Below are 14,057 nucleotides of genomic sequence, written 5' to 3'. Positions count from 1 at the left end.
GTGACTTGCCGAAGGCTACACAGCTAGGTAATTATTAAGTGTCTGAGGTTGACTTTGAACTCAGGTCCTCCTGACTCCAGGGCCAGTGTTCTATCAACTGCCTAATGAATCTTGACCCCAAAATTTGCCATGTGATCTTGAGCAAGTTTCTATCACAGGGAAGAGCTATGTACACACAAAGATCAAATTTCCCCTCTATTTGAAAAAAGAGTCAGTTTTGAAAGAGTCACACAATTCTTCAATTATAAGAGGAAGGAAATTTCTTGAAAGAAGTTCTCCAAACAATGAAGGGGGAAGATGAAATAAAATCAGAGGAGGGTAGAGTTTTCCAGCTATAGACTGTTCAACTTGACTTTGAATCCTTGCAAAAATTTGGAACATATTATTAAAGAAATTATTTATAAGAAAGGTAAGTGACAATTGATCATTAAAAGTCAACCTAGCTCTCTATTAAGTATAGGTGATACTTGTCTAAATTTATTTCCTTTCTGACAGAATAACTTGATTGATATTCCAAGGGATTGTTTCGGGCATCTTATAACTTGATTGTCACAAAGTCGTTTGATAAAGTCTTTGATAAGCAGTGGGCATACAAAAAAGATGGAGATGTTGACAGAGATGGATAATTTATATATGTATATATGTTTGTATATGTGTGCATTCACACACATATTTTGTTGTTCAGTAATTCTTTTGTGTCTGAACCTTTGTGACCCCAATAGATCACAGCACACCAGAGCCTTCTTTTCTCCTTCATCTCTTGAAGTCTGTTCAAATTCAAGCTCATTTCATGAGACTTTCTATCTATCTCATTCTCTGCCATCTCCTTTTCCTTTAACCTTCATCAGGGTCTATATAGACATATAGTGTGTGTGTATTTTAAGTGAAAACTCTTATTTACAAGCATGATATTTTTATATAATGTTCAGATTTTTTTTCTGTGGATTGATTCAGCCAAATAATTCATCATCTGAAGGTTAACTTTCTTACAAACTTAGCTAGGCTGTGTATAAAGATATCAACTCATGGGATTACTTTTTCTCCCACTTAGGAATTGTGGTAATGGATTTATATGGATCCTGAGCAAACTGTTTCAATTATTGGGTTTGAGTACCTTCGTTTATAGAGACTGGATGTTCTCTAAAGTCCTTGCCTGTTCTGTAATTATATGAAGGACCTAGCATCTTCCATCCTTCCAAGCAATGAGTGGTACAAGTTCACCAAAATGAAGTGAAAGGTGACATATGTGGCAATAAAACAATAATATTAGTGGAGTCTCCAAGTCTCCAAGGTATTATTAATCTCATTAACACCATCCACCACCAGTTGAGATAAGCAGGTATAAGGGAATAACAAAAACATATTAAGGTGAAATATAGAAGTTTAGAAATATTTGTCAACTAGGTATTGAAGTTTAGGTTTAACTTGGAATTAGATCAGTTTTTAATATCTTCTAAGATTATTACCTGGTTATAGTATTATCTAGTGATGAAATCCATGAGTGATCAAATGTAGAGCATTAAGATCCTGGCATTTCCATGAACAAGGATAGTTTTTATTTATTAAGTGAAATGTGTCACAACTGAAATTCAATTGGGATGAAATATTTATCTCAACTGAGTTAAAGGGACCACATGTTAGTGTTAGGAAGAGAAGTATTTAATTAGTGACAGAAATGAGTTAGTGATTATTTTAAAGAATCTTTAAATTGTATGTACGTTGGGGAGCAGCAAGTATACAAAAATAGACATGTTACTGGGAATGATAGCCCTGTGTAATATTAAATTAATCAGACAAGCTATTCATAGCTACATTACACATCTTTTATTGACTAAAAATCTGTGGTGTAATTCTGGCTAACACAAAAGTAATTTAGCAAAGTTATCTTAGAAACTTACCTATGTGACTGCAATAATGAAAAATATTTAAAGTATCAACTATCCCTACCACAGTTTAACATGCTTAAGAGAACATAACTATGTGCCAGGAAAAAGGAGATAAAAATAGGAATAACAATAACTGAAAACTTGACACCTATTAGAAAAAAGAAGAATGAATGCCAGAACAAATTGGGGGTTTTTTTCATTTTTTTTACAAGGCAATGGGCTTAAGTGGCTTGCCCAAGTCACACAGCTAGGCAATTATTAAGTGTCTGAGGCCACATTTAAACTCAGGTACTCCTGACTCCAGGGCTGGTGCTCTATCTATCCTCTGCGCCACCTAGCCACCCCCCAGAACAAAGTTTTTAAAAAGATTGATTGGGGCGGCTAGGTGGCGTAGTGGATAGATAAAGCACCAGCCTTGGAGTCAGGAGTACCTGGGTTCAAATCCAGTCTCAGACACTTAGTAATGACCTAGCTGTGTGGCCTTGGGCAAGCCACTTAACCCCGTTTGCCTTACAAAAAATAAAAAAATAAAAAGATTGATTGATTGATTTTTAGTTTTTCCAAGGCAATGGGGTTAAGTGGCTTGCCCAAGACCACACAGCTAGGTCATTATTAAGTGTCTGAGGCCGGATTTGAACCCAGGTACACCTGACTCCAGGCCGGTGCTCTATACACTGCGCCACCTAACTGCCCCTCAAAAGATTTATTTTTAACATATAAAAAGTTCTTGATTAATACTATCATTTGGTGAAGCATATTCCTATGTTTTATTTTTCTATTTTCTCTGTTTCATCATTCTTTGTGACTCTGGGAAAATCATTTAACCTCTATGAGTCTAAGGCAATTTCTTGGAATTTATGAGAAGTCATGGGGGAGGAGGCAGACTCCATTGGTGGAGGGATTGATTTCTTCTGATACAGTAATGGATTCTTCACCTATCTCTGTATATATGAGTATAGGTAAATGTGTATGTATATATGTGTATAGATGTACAAACGTATATAAAATATATATTATATATTACACTATAATATAGTATATAATAGAATCTCTTCATAACTTAATTGAGCTAAATGGAAGTCTGCTTCAATATGCCATAAACCACAATTTCATACTTAATTCAATTCAGACAAAAAATATGCTACATTCACAATTGAGATTTCAGTTATATATAAAGGCCTTGGGGTATTGTCATGTGTCACATAAGAAGAATCTTACCATGCGAAATCATCTTTTTTTCAATATTCGACTTACATAGTATTTCTGTGAAAAACACATTTTATTCCCAAGCCACAGATTTTTCATGGCATCTCTAATACTTTAGTGCTGGGAGGCCCTTTCTATCATAAATAGATTAGAACAGAAGCATTACTTTTTTCTGGCAATACCACATGCTGCGGAGATGATGTGAAACACCTGAAAGGTCTCTCTTCAGCTAACTCCAGATTCTATAAATACAAAGCCCAGAAAAATGCAAGTTTCAGTAAGGTAAATATAGGCATGACTTATTTTGAAGTCATTAGTAACTGTTTAATGTGAGAAGTTAAGATAATTTCTCAAAGAGGAATCAGAAAACAGAAAGGTGTGGAATTTATCACTATGATTTTAGAAGTTTTTTGAGAGATTTTGTCTTCTTGAGTTTTAAATGTTGTTATTATGACATGGACAGTACATTTAAGAAATGATGACCTAGTCCTAGATGTAAAGAAAAGGTGGACACCACAGATATCAGTGTCAGTGAAGGAAAAATAGAAGCTGAGATAATCAGCTCACAGAAAATATTGAAGAAAGGAATTAGTAGGAATGGCCTCAGGTAGCCAGTCTACACAGATGTTAAATATTTAAGTTAACAAGCAAAGGGAACGAGAGGTGCCAATAGAAGGGGGAAAATCTGATCTCATGTTTATCACTAAGACTTGAAGCAATAAAATCCATAAGTGGAAGATGGCTCTGTATAGATATAATAAATCAAAAGAAACAGGATAGTTAAAAGAGGAGGAGATTAAGGTAACACTATATTTATATCAATGTATTCAATATTAATATTAATTAAATATAATTTATAATTGATATTAATATACCCCAAAATTTATTATAATCTAAATAAAAATGGACATTTGATAAGCTGACTTTGAGATAATTATAAAAAAAAACCAGAAGCCAATAGAAAATTCAGTATAAAGGATCCAAAAGAAGTTTAAGGAAATTATTGAACATTCATTATAAGTCATTGATGAACGTCAAACTTTTTACTTATGACATATGAAAATGTTATTAATATAAAATATTAATAATTATTAATTAAAAGAAAACTTCAAATGTCTAAGGTAGTTTGAAAGAAATATTGAGACTGAGTTGCATATGATGCAATGATTCTAAAAGACAAAATTGAGTAGGAAAAGACATGAAAAGGGGGCATGAAAGAAGAGCTAATATTAGGGAAGTAGGTGGAGATGGAGGGCTGATAATATTGAATCTAACTCACCTGGATTGAAGAGGAAACAACATTACATATAGATAGATGGATGGGTAGATGATAGATCCATAGATAGATAGATAGATAGATAGATAGATAGATAGATAGATAGATAGATAGATAAATAGATAGATGATAGGTAGATGATAGATGGTATCTGTTGAAGTTTAGAAGTATCCTGAACCTCTAGAGAGGTGAGAAAATTGGGGTAAAAGAGTGGGGGAGGGATTTTTTTTAAGGGTGGCTAAAATAAGGAATAAAAGGGAAGGGTATAGGTTGAGAAGGAAAATAGTGAGTAAAATAAGATGGAGGAATATTCACAAATAGTAATCATAAATTTGAATATGGAATAGAAAAATAATAACAAAATTCATTTTGAAGAAACAATAAGTTAAGAATATAGAGGGATTTAATTTTTAAAAGTATAAAGGAAGGAAATTAAATAGTACCAGAACTTAAACTGAATTATAAGACAGTAATTATCAGAACTATCTATTACTGGCTAAGAACTAGAATGGTAGATCAATAGATTAGAGTAGGCATACAATTTACAGAAGAAAATAAGCATAATAACCTTGTTTTTGACAAGTGAAATGGTTTAAGATTTTGGAATAAGAATTCATTATTTGATAAAAATTTGGGGGAAAACTGGAAAGTAGTGTGACAAAAACTGTGCACAGACAAATAGCTTAGGCTATTTACCAAGGTCAAAATGTATACGTGACTTAGATATAAAAAGAAATTTTACAAGAAAATTAGAAGAACATGAAATATAATACTTATCAGACATGGGTAGATGAACAATTTATGAAAAAAACAGAAGACAAAAAGCAAAATTAGGTGCAGATAGTTAATTTTGATTACCTTAAGTTAAATAAGGTAGCTGAGATAAGAAGGGAAGCAGAGAATTGGGTAAAATTTTCTATAGATTATTAGATAAAAGTTTCATTTTTAAAAATATATAAAGAATTTTGTCAAATCTATAAGAATATGTCATTCCTAAAATAATATAAGGATATAAAAGGATATAAAGGATATAAACAGGTAGTTTTTCCTTTGAAGAAATAACAATAATTTACAGGCATGAAATTAAATTCTTATTGATTAGATAAATACAAATTAAAACAATCTTGAAATATTATTTAATATCTACTATAATGACTATGATAGAAAAGTGACAAATGTTAGAAGGGATGTTGAAAAATTGAGATATTAATTCAATATTAGTGAAATTGTCAACAAATCCAACCATTTTGTAGAGTAATCTGAAATTATGCCCAAAGAGTTATTAAACTGCCTATACTCTTTGACTCAGCAATCATATTACTTGGTTTATTTCTGAAGATAATTAAGGAAAAATTAAAACAACCTCTCTATTCTAAAATGTTTAGAGCAATTCTTTTTGTGAGTGTGCCCATTCACTGGGAAATGACTGAATAAATTGTGGTATATTATTGTGATAGAATACTATTATGCTGTAAGAAAGGATGAGCTCAATAATTTTAGAAAAATATGGAAATTCTTACATGAAATGAGCAGAATCAAGAGAACATTGTATACAGTAATATCAATATTGTTTTAAGAACAGCTTTGAGTAAATGAGTTAGTTTAACTATTATAAATTCTCAAATTAACCTCAAAAGAACTATGAAGAAAAATGTTATCTGCATCTAGAGAAAGAAGTGATAAATAGAAATATATCTATATCTATATCTATATCTATATCTATATCTATATCATCTATCTATATAGTTGGGGTTGGGGAGAGGGAAGAAAGAAAAAGAAATTTGCAAGTTAATTTTGTTTTATATTTGAAAAAATAGCAGATTGTGCATTGTAGAGTTGTAGTTTCATGTGTAATCACCTTTTTATTGAATAATATTATGGAAATGTTTGTTTTATTCCACATATTTAAAATTAAAAAAGTTATACTCATGGGAGCAAACTACAAATAAATGCAGCTGAAAATAGGCCTGAAACCTAGCCAAGAGGCAGGGAATAATATCAGGGGGTTTCAATTATCTAAACATTTGTTCATGCTCTCTTGCTGCCAGAAAGAGAATAGCTAATAACTTCTTGACTTATCAAAATGTAAATGCCATCCTTCAAAAGGCAGACAAGCAACAAGGAGAAATCCTATATTGAATCTGATATTTACTTACATGGAGGAATTGGTTGCTAGGACTGAAATGGTGAAAACATCATCATTAGAAACAGCTCAGGGACTCCATGGGCAAAAGCCTGAGTCAGAAGGGCCTGAGTTCATATGCTTTCTCAGACATTTATTGAGTAACCTTGAACAAGCTACATAAGTTATATTGTTTGTCAGTCTCCCCATCTTCCTCTCTCCCTTTCTCCCTCTCTCCCCTTCTCTTCATTTCCACTTCTTCCCCTCTCCTGCCCCAATCCCTCTCACTTTACTTATCTAAAAATGAGGACAATAATTCATCAACATCACAGTATTGCTGAATCAGTTGAGATGGATGCAACCTATGTACGATATTCTGCAAAGTTTAAAAGTACTATGCTGTACTATACTAGATATCTATAAATATAATAATGGCATTATTATTAGTGATAAAATAAATTTTAGGTTATATAATATAATATTATTAGTTGGACATTAATATGATGACTAAACAAAATAAAATCTAACTAAACAAAAAAATCAATGCTAAAATGATATGATAACTATACTAAATAATGATATACTACATGTGATAAATGCTGTCATGTTATGGATAAGCTTATATGGATATAGTTATGCATAATATATAAGCATATTTAATATAATGTACATATATTTGATTATATATTATGTTATGCATATAATAGCATATATTAAAGCTCTCCTAGACTATACTCTCCTAAATATTGTATAGAAAGGAAGAGGAAAGCTAACTCAAACAACATTCATCTTAGATTTGGAAAAGGTAAATTTCAAAGGATGAAGACGAAAGTTATGTGGGTTGTCATAGACTAAAAATTCTATAGGGAAAATTCAAGAATTAAATTCTGAAGATTTAGAAGGACTGAATTCTTTTGAGAAATAAAAGCAAACAAATAGGAATTACTTCAAGAGATTGGTAGGGATGCCTGAAATTTTAAAAGCTATGCTATGAAGAAGAAAGCAAAGCATGTAGCAAGGGATGACTATCAGAATATGGTATGGTCTTACATGTGTATATATAGTGCAATGAACTCTAAAGCTCAGAAAGAGCTTTAGAGGTTGGTGAGGAAAGCAAAAGACTGCAAAAGTTCCTGTTTTTGTTTGTTGTGTTTTGCTTTGTTTTGTGTCTTTTCTGAGTAGTATGATGGATAGATCACAGACCTTGGATTCTAAAGGAACTGAGTTCAAATTCATCCTCAGACACTTAACACTTTCTAGCTGTGTGACCCTGAACAAGCAACTCAGCCCTGATTGCCTGTCATTCAGGACTGTCTCCAGTCATCCAGATCTACCTGGCCATTGGGGACAAATGGCTCCAGAGGAGAAAGTGAGGCTGGTGACTAAACACAGACCCCCAACCCCACCTGCACTCAAATTCAATTCATGGGCATGTCATGGCATCACCTCCCTGATGTCATAGCCTTCAAGAATTAAGGGCAAACAACAGCTATGCTGAGGTAAAGAAGGGGATCAAAAAGGGATCAGACTCTGGTTTGATGTGATATCAGATTATGCTAACTGAAGAAAGAAAGAAAGAGAAGGTTATCTAATTGTTAATTACATTTTACTTACTCTGACAAAAAAAGAAAGACTTTTGCACTAGAAATTTAAAAAACGCAAAACAAACAAAAATTGTCTAATGAGTAGTTGGTATCCTAGATTAGTAAGAATATAGCAAGAAAGTACTTGGTTGCTCTTGTAAATTCAAATCAAGTGACACAAGAACTCCATCCTTGGGTTCTTGGTGTCTATGACTGGTGAGCCACTGTCAGTGATAGTTGAAAAATCATGGAGAATGGGAAATTTGTTATAGAAATAGAGAAGGGAAAATGATATCATAATTTTCAAAAGCAGGAAAAAAAATGTTGTTTAAAACCTCTAATCCTGTGAATAAACTTCAATTCTTGAGAAAAGTCTAGAATGAATCATTAAAGTATGGTTAATGCACATCTAGAAGAAGTGTTGATTTGAAAGAGCCAGTCATCACCAGTTTCCTTGTTTCCCTTTTAATGTTTTTTTTTTTGAATTAGTAACTAGTGGGAGTAGATCAGTGAAATCATTTAGATGTAAATTATTTAGGATTAAGTGAAGCATTTGGTGAAATATTTTTTCTAGTGGTAAAGAGAGACATTGACAAGGAGATCATTCATTAAGATGAATTCCAAATTGATTGAATGCAAAGATTGGAAGAGGAGTCACTCCTTGTTAGCTTGGAAGAAGAATGTCCAGGGAATGGTTTGGCTCTGTGCTGCTTAATATTTTTATTGATCTCGTGGAAAGGCATAGATGATATAATCTTGAAATTTGCAGATGGCACAAAATTAGAAGAGACAATACCTTAAATTAAAAATTCAGGAAGTCAAAAGATCTTCACTGACCAAAGCATTAGATTAAATTTAATAATGTAAAGTTCAGGGGATATAAATGTAGAATCTCACATTGAGGTTCAAAAAAAAAAACACAAGGAAGTATATTCAGGTCACAGGTTTGTCTTAAAAAGATCTGGGGGTTTCAATAATGTTAGTGAAGGGAGGCTTAGCTTCCAGATCTGAAGACCATATATGGAATATTCTGTTCAGTTCTGGAAATGGTAACTTGAAGAGGACATAAATGAGCTTGACAGTATGCAGAGGGAGTGTAAATAAGATGTAAAAGACCTTGAATTCATGTCATATAAAAGGATGCTGAAGGAACTAATAGTGTTTATTTTGGAAAAGAGAAGGGTTCAGGTAATGTGAAAGTGAAATATTCTAAGTTTGTGGAAGAGATATTAGATTTGTTATTTCTTAAGATTCTTCCAACTTGGATACTCTATGAGAAAAAGAGTTTTAATGCATCTTGAAAAACCTAAAATTACTTTTAAGGATACTTTTGATTTGATCTATGCAATAATTATTTAAATCAATTTAGATTTATTATTCTTGACATTAATTATGCCAATTGAGTTTATAATTGTCTATTCTTTGTACTGAAAAAATAGGCCATGAAATCTCTAATGAACTAAATCTGTGACTCAGTACACAATTGCTCTATAAAATTGAAAGATGAGTCATCCAGCAGAAATACACCAAAGATTTTGAGCACCAAAAATGATTCACGTCCAAATAAATTATCTTGATTTCTGAAGAGCAAGACAGGAAGAAATATTTTTTTGGCACATCCCACACCTAAGTCTGTGCAGAAATGAGTCTGGAAATTTTTTGGTATTTGAAGGGAAATGAGATGGTTAGATAAAATTGAATTGGTTTGTGTCATTGGGTTCCAGTCAAAAGAAGAATCCAGACACCTTTGCAAATATGCCATACTGTCCTCTTTATCTCAGTCCCAGTGTTCCAAAGTGTGGCATATTTTACATATTTGACTCCATTTGACTATTCAATCCTTTATTGAACACAAACCTCAGTCCTCAAATATATATGGTCTATACAACAAGTAACCAAGTTTAGTGAGGTCTTGCTATGTCTGCTCTTCCATATGTACACAATTAGACTTTTCCCTTATAATTACAGAATCTTAGAATCAAAAGATAATTTGGACACCATGTATATATCCAAGCCTCGCTTTACAATATGCTTTAATGGTCATCCAGATTTTGATTGAAGCCCTTTTCTAGTGCTAAGTTGGGTATCTATATTTTCCCTCAATCTTTTATTTTCTCTGAGACAAGTCACATAACTTATCTCACCTTCAGTTTCCTCAACTGTAGAGTTGATATCATCTGTCTCAAAGGGTTGTTGTGGGAATCAAATTAAATAATGTGTAAAGTTGTTACAAATCTTAAAATATCATTTACTTAGAATTATTATTATTTTTAAACTAAATATTCCTAGAGGCCTAAAGCAATAGTCACTTGATCCACATTCTAGCTATCTTCTCAACACAATTCTGCTTTTGCATGACCTTCTTAAGAAATAACGCTCAGAATACCACATTCTAATGAAGGGTATATTGAACACCTAGGTGTCAAATGAATAGGGCAAAGAGCAATGGAGTTATCAGTCTGCTTTTTCTGGACCCTAGGCTTCCAGTACTGTGAGTTAAGGCTGGGTACATCATACCTATCAGATTGGCTAAGAAGACAAAAAAAGGAAAATGTTAAATGTTGAAGAAAATGTGGGAAAAGTGTGACATTACTACATTGCTGAAGGAGTTGTGAACTGATCCAGTCATTCTGGAGAGCAATCTGGAACTATACGCAAAGAGCAATTAAATTGATCATACCCTTTAGCCCAGCAATATCCAATTTATCCCCATTACATATAATATTTATTGTTGGTTTTATATAGATATTGTTTATTATTTTAAGGAAAACTCCATTTATCCTGTACTCTCTAGTGTTTTTAATAGGAATAAATATTGTAATTTGTCAAAGGTCATTTCACCATCTATTGAGGTAATCATATGTTTTCTGTTAGTTTTGTTATTGATATGTTCTATTATGTTGATCGTTTTTTCCTAATATTGAACCATCTCTGCATATCTGATATAAATTCTACCGCATCATGACTGTTATTCTAGTAATAACTTGTTGTAATCTGTTTGCCAAAATTTTATTTAAGATTTTTGCATCAATATTCATTAGGAAGATATGTTTATAATTTTCTTTGTCTATTTTGGCTTTTCCTGGTTTAGGTATCAATACCATATTGTTGTCAAAAAAAGGAATTTGGCAGAACTTCTCTTATTCTTCTAAATAGAATTAGAATTAGTTTTTCCTTAAATGTTTGGTAGAATTCACTTGTAAATCCATCTGGTCCTGGAGAGTTTTTCTTAGCTAGTTTATTGTTGGTTTCTTCAATTTCTTTTTCTGAAATGGGGTTATTTTAGTACTTTAATTCCTCTTCTGTTAATCTGGGTAGTTTATATTTTTGTAAATATTCATCCATTTTACTCACCAAATTTATTGGCATAATAGTTGGACAAAATAGCTCCAAATTATCTCTTTAATTTCCTCCACATTGGTGATGAGTTCACTCTTTTCATTTTTGATATGGGTAATTTGGTTTTCTTCTTTCTTTTTTAAAATAGATTAACCAAATGTTTATCTATTTACTTTTTTTTGTCAAACTAATTCTTGTTTATTCATTAGATCAATGTTTTTCTTGCTTTCAATGTTGTTAATTTCTTTGATTTTCAGAATTTCTAATTTGATATTTAACTAGGGATTTTAAATTTGCTCATTTTTAGCTTTTTTAATTGTGTGCCTAATTCATTGATCTCTATTTTATTTAAATGAACATTTAGAGATTTAAAATTTCCTCTAAAAACTGCTTTGGCATCATGCCATAAATTTTGGTATGATTTTTCATTATTGTCATTTTCATGGTTGAAACAGTTGATTATTTCTAAGATTTGTTGTTTTATCCACTCAATTTTTAAAATTAGGTTATTCAGTTTCCAATTAATTTTTGGTTTATCTTTCCATGGGTCTTTATTCCATGTAATTTTTATTGCATCAAGATGTGAAAAAGCATGCCTTTCTTATTTCTGCCTTTCTTCATTTGATTGTAAGATTTTAATGCCCTAGTACATGGTCAATTTTGGTATAGGTGCCATGTAGTGCAGTACATGTAAAGAAATCATTAAAAAATGTGAAAAGTCTTATGTTAAAAATAGCAATTCTTTTTGTAGTGGCAAAGCATTGGAAGTTGAAGGGATACCCATCAATTAGGAAATGGCTGAACAAATTATGGTATGTGAATGTTAAGGAATTTTATGCAATATTGTTGTTCTATAAGGAATCATGAGTGGTCAGACTTTAGAGAAATATAGAAAGAAATACATGAACTAATGCAGAGTGAAGTGAGCAGAACCAAGAGAATATTGTACATATTAACAACAACTTTGTGAGATGATCAACTATGATGGATGCAGCTCCACTCAAGAGTTCAGAGATCAGAGATCAAAGACAACCTTGAAAGACCTGCTATGGATAAAGCCATATACATCCTGAGAAAAAAATCACGAAGTTTCAATGTTTATTATTTTCCTGTTTTTTAAAACTTCTTTTACGTTTTTCTTACCTTTCTCATAATTTTTTCTTCCCCCTTAAGTTTCATTCCTTTTCCACAACATGACTAATATGTAAAAATATTAAATATGAATGTACATGTATGACTTTTACCAGACTGTTCACTGTAAGGGGGAAGAAGGAGGGAAGGATGGGTAGTTGAAAAATATGATACTCATAAATTTGAAAATGGATGAATATTGAAATGCTATTGCATACCATAACTGGAAAAAGAAAACGAAATTCCAATTAAAAAAGAGTTAAAGCAGGCTTGTTTTTAGGTAGTTCCATATCATAGTTGACATTTTTAAGCTACTCTGGTTTCTCATTCTTTGAAAGGTTTTTCGAAGGCATGTTATTTTCTTTTTTATTGTTTTTTGAATTTTACTATTTTTCCCTGCCAATGTCGCTTCCTTTCCGCTCCCACCTCCCACATGAGGCAGTCTGAAAGTCTTTACATTGTTCCCTTGCTATACATTGATCAAAATTGAATGTGTTGTGAGAGAAATCATATCCTTAAGGAAAAAATAAAATATAAGAGCTAGAAAAATTACATAATAAGGTACCTTTTATTTTAAATTAAAGGTAATAGTATTTGGTCTTTGTTTAAACTCCACAATTCTTTCTTTAGATACAGACGATATTCTCCATTGCAGATACCCTAAAATTGTCCCTGACTGTTGCACTGTTGGAATGAGCAACTCCATCAAGGTTGATCATCACCCCCATGTTGCTGTTAGGTTATACAATGTTTTTCTGGTTCTGCTCATCTCGCTCAGCATCAGTTCATGCAAATCCTTCCCTGAATTCCCATCCCTCCTGGTTTCTAATAGAACAATAGTGTTCCATAACATAAATATACCACAGTTTGTTCAGCCATTCCCCATTTGAAGAACATTCACTTAATTTTCAATTCTTTGCCACCACAAACAGGGCTGCTATGAATATTTTTGTGTAAGTGATGTTTTTATCCTTTTTTCATGATCTCTTCAGGGTATAGACCCAGTAGAGGTATTGATGAATCAAAGGGTATGCACATTTTTTATTGCCCTTTGGGGGCATGTGATGTTCTTAAAAGTGCTATTAGATGCATATAATTAATGACATCTATCAAACCTTGAAAGAGTTATACTTAGCAGAACTTTTCTTAGTTTGTTATTTTCTCTTAGGACAGGAGAAGCAAGGGGTGTATATATTCGGGCACTTTCAGAGGTATAGAATTAGTAGAATGACAAGGGCTTTGTCAGACTTGTCAACTGACATCTTCATGCCTAGGCTTTTTCATTGTTCCTTCAGATGTTCTGGATCAGCTAAACACAACCTAAATACTAAGCTGGAACTTTACTTATGGGAAAATCTTCAGGTTGAAATTTTGGAAAATATTTCACCAATAAGGAGATAATGAAACATGTCAAAATATATCAGAATAACCTAAATCTTGAAGCCATTAACTTTTATTCAGTTTATGGTTATCTCTTTAGGAAAGCTACTCTGATATCCACTTTAATATTATAG

The 14,057-nt window shown here is 32.2% G+C and overlaps 1 protein-coding gene across 1 annotated transcript in view; it reads right to left on the bottom strand.

Annotated features, from left to right (window-relative positions):
• The window catches only part of CPXM2 (carboxypeptidase X, M14 family member 2), a 219,341-nt gene that overhangs the window by 39,681 nt on the left and 165,603 nt on the right, over positions 1-14,057 (bottom strand). The window lies entirely within an intron of this gene.

Source organism: Macrotis lagotis, chromosome 4 (assembly GCF_037893015.1).
Source record: "Macrotis lagotis isolate mMagLag1 chromosome 4, bilby.v1.9.chrom.fasta, whole genome shotgun sequence".
NCBI classification, from domain to species: domain Eukaryota; kingdom Metazoa; phylum Chordata; class Mammalia; order Peramelemorphia; family Peramelidae; genus Macrotis; species Macrotis lagotis.
The sequence above is the reverse complement of the archived record's forward strand: the minus strand, read 5'-3'. Positions and strand labels throughout refer to the sequence as shown.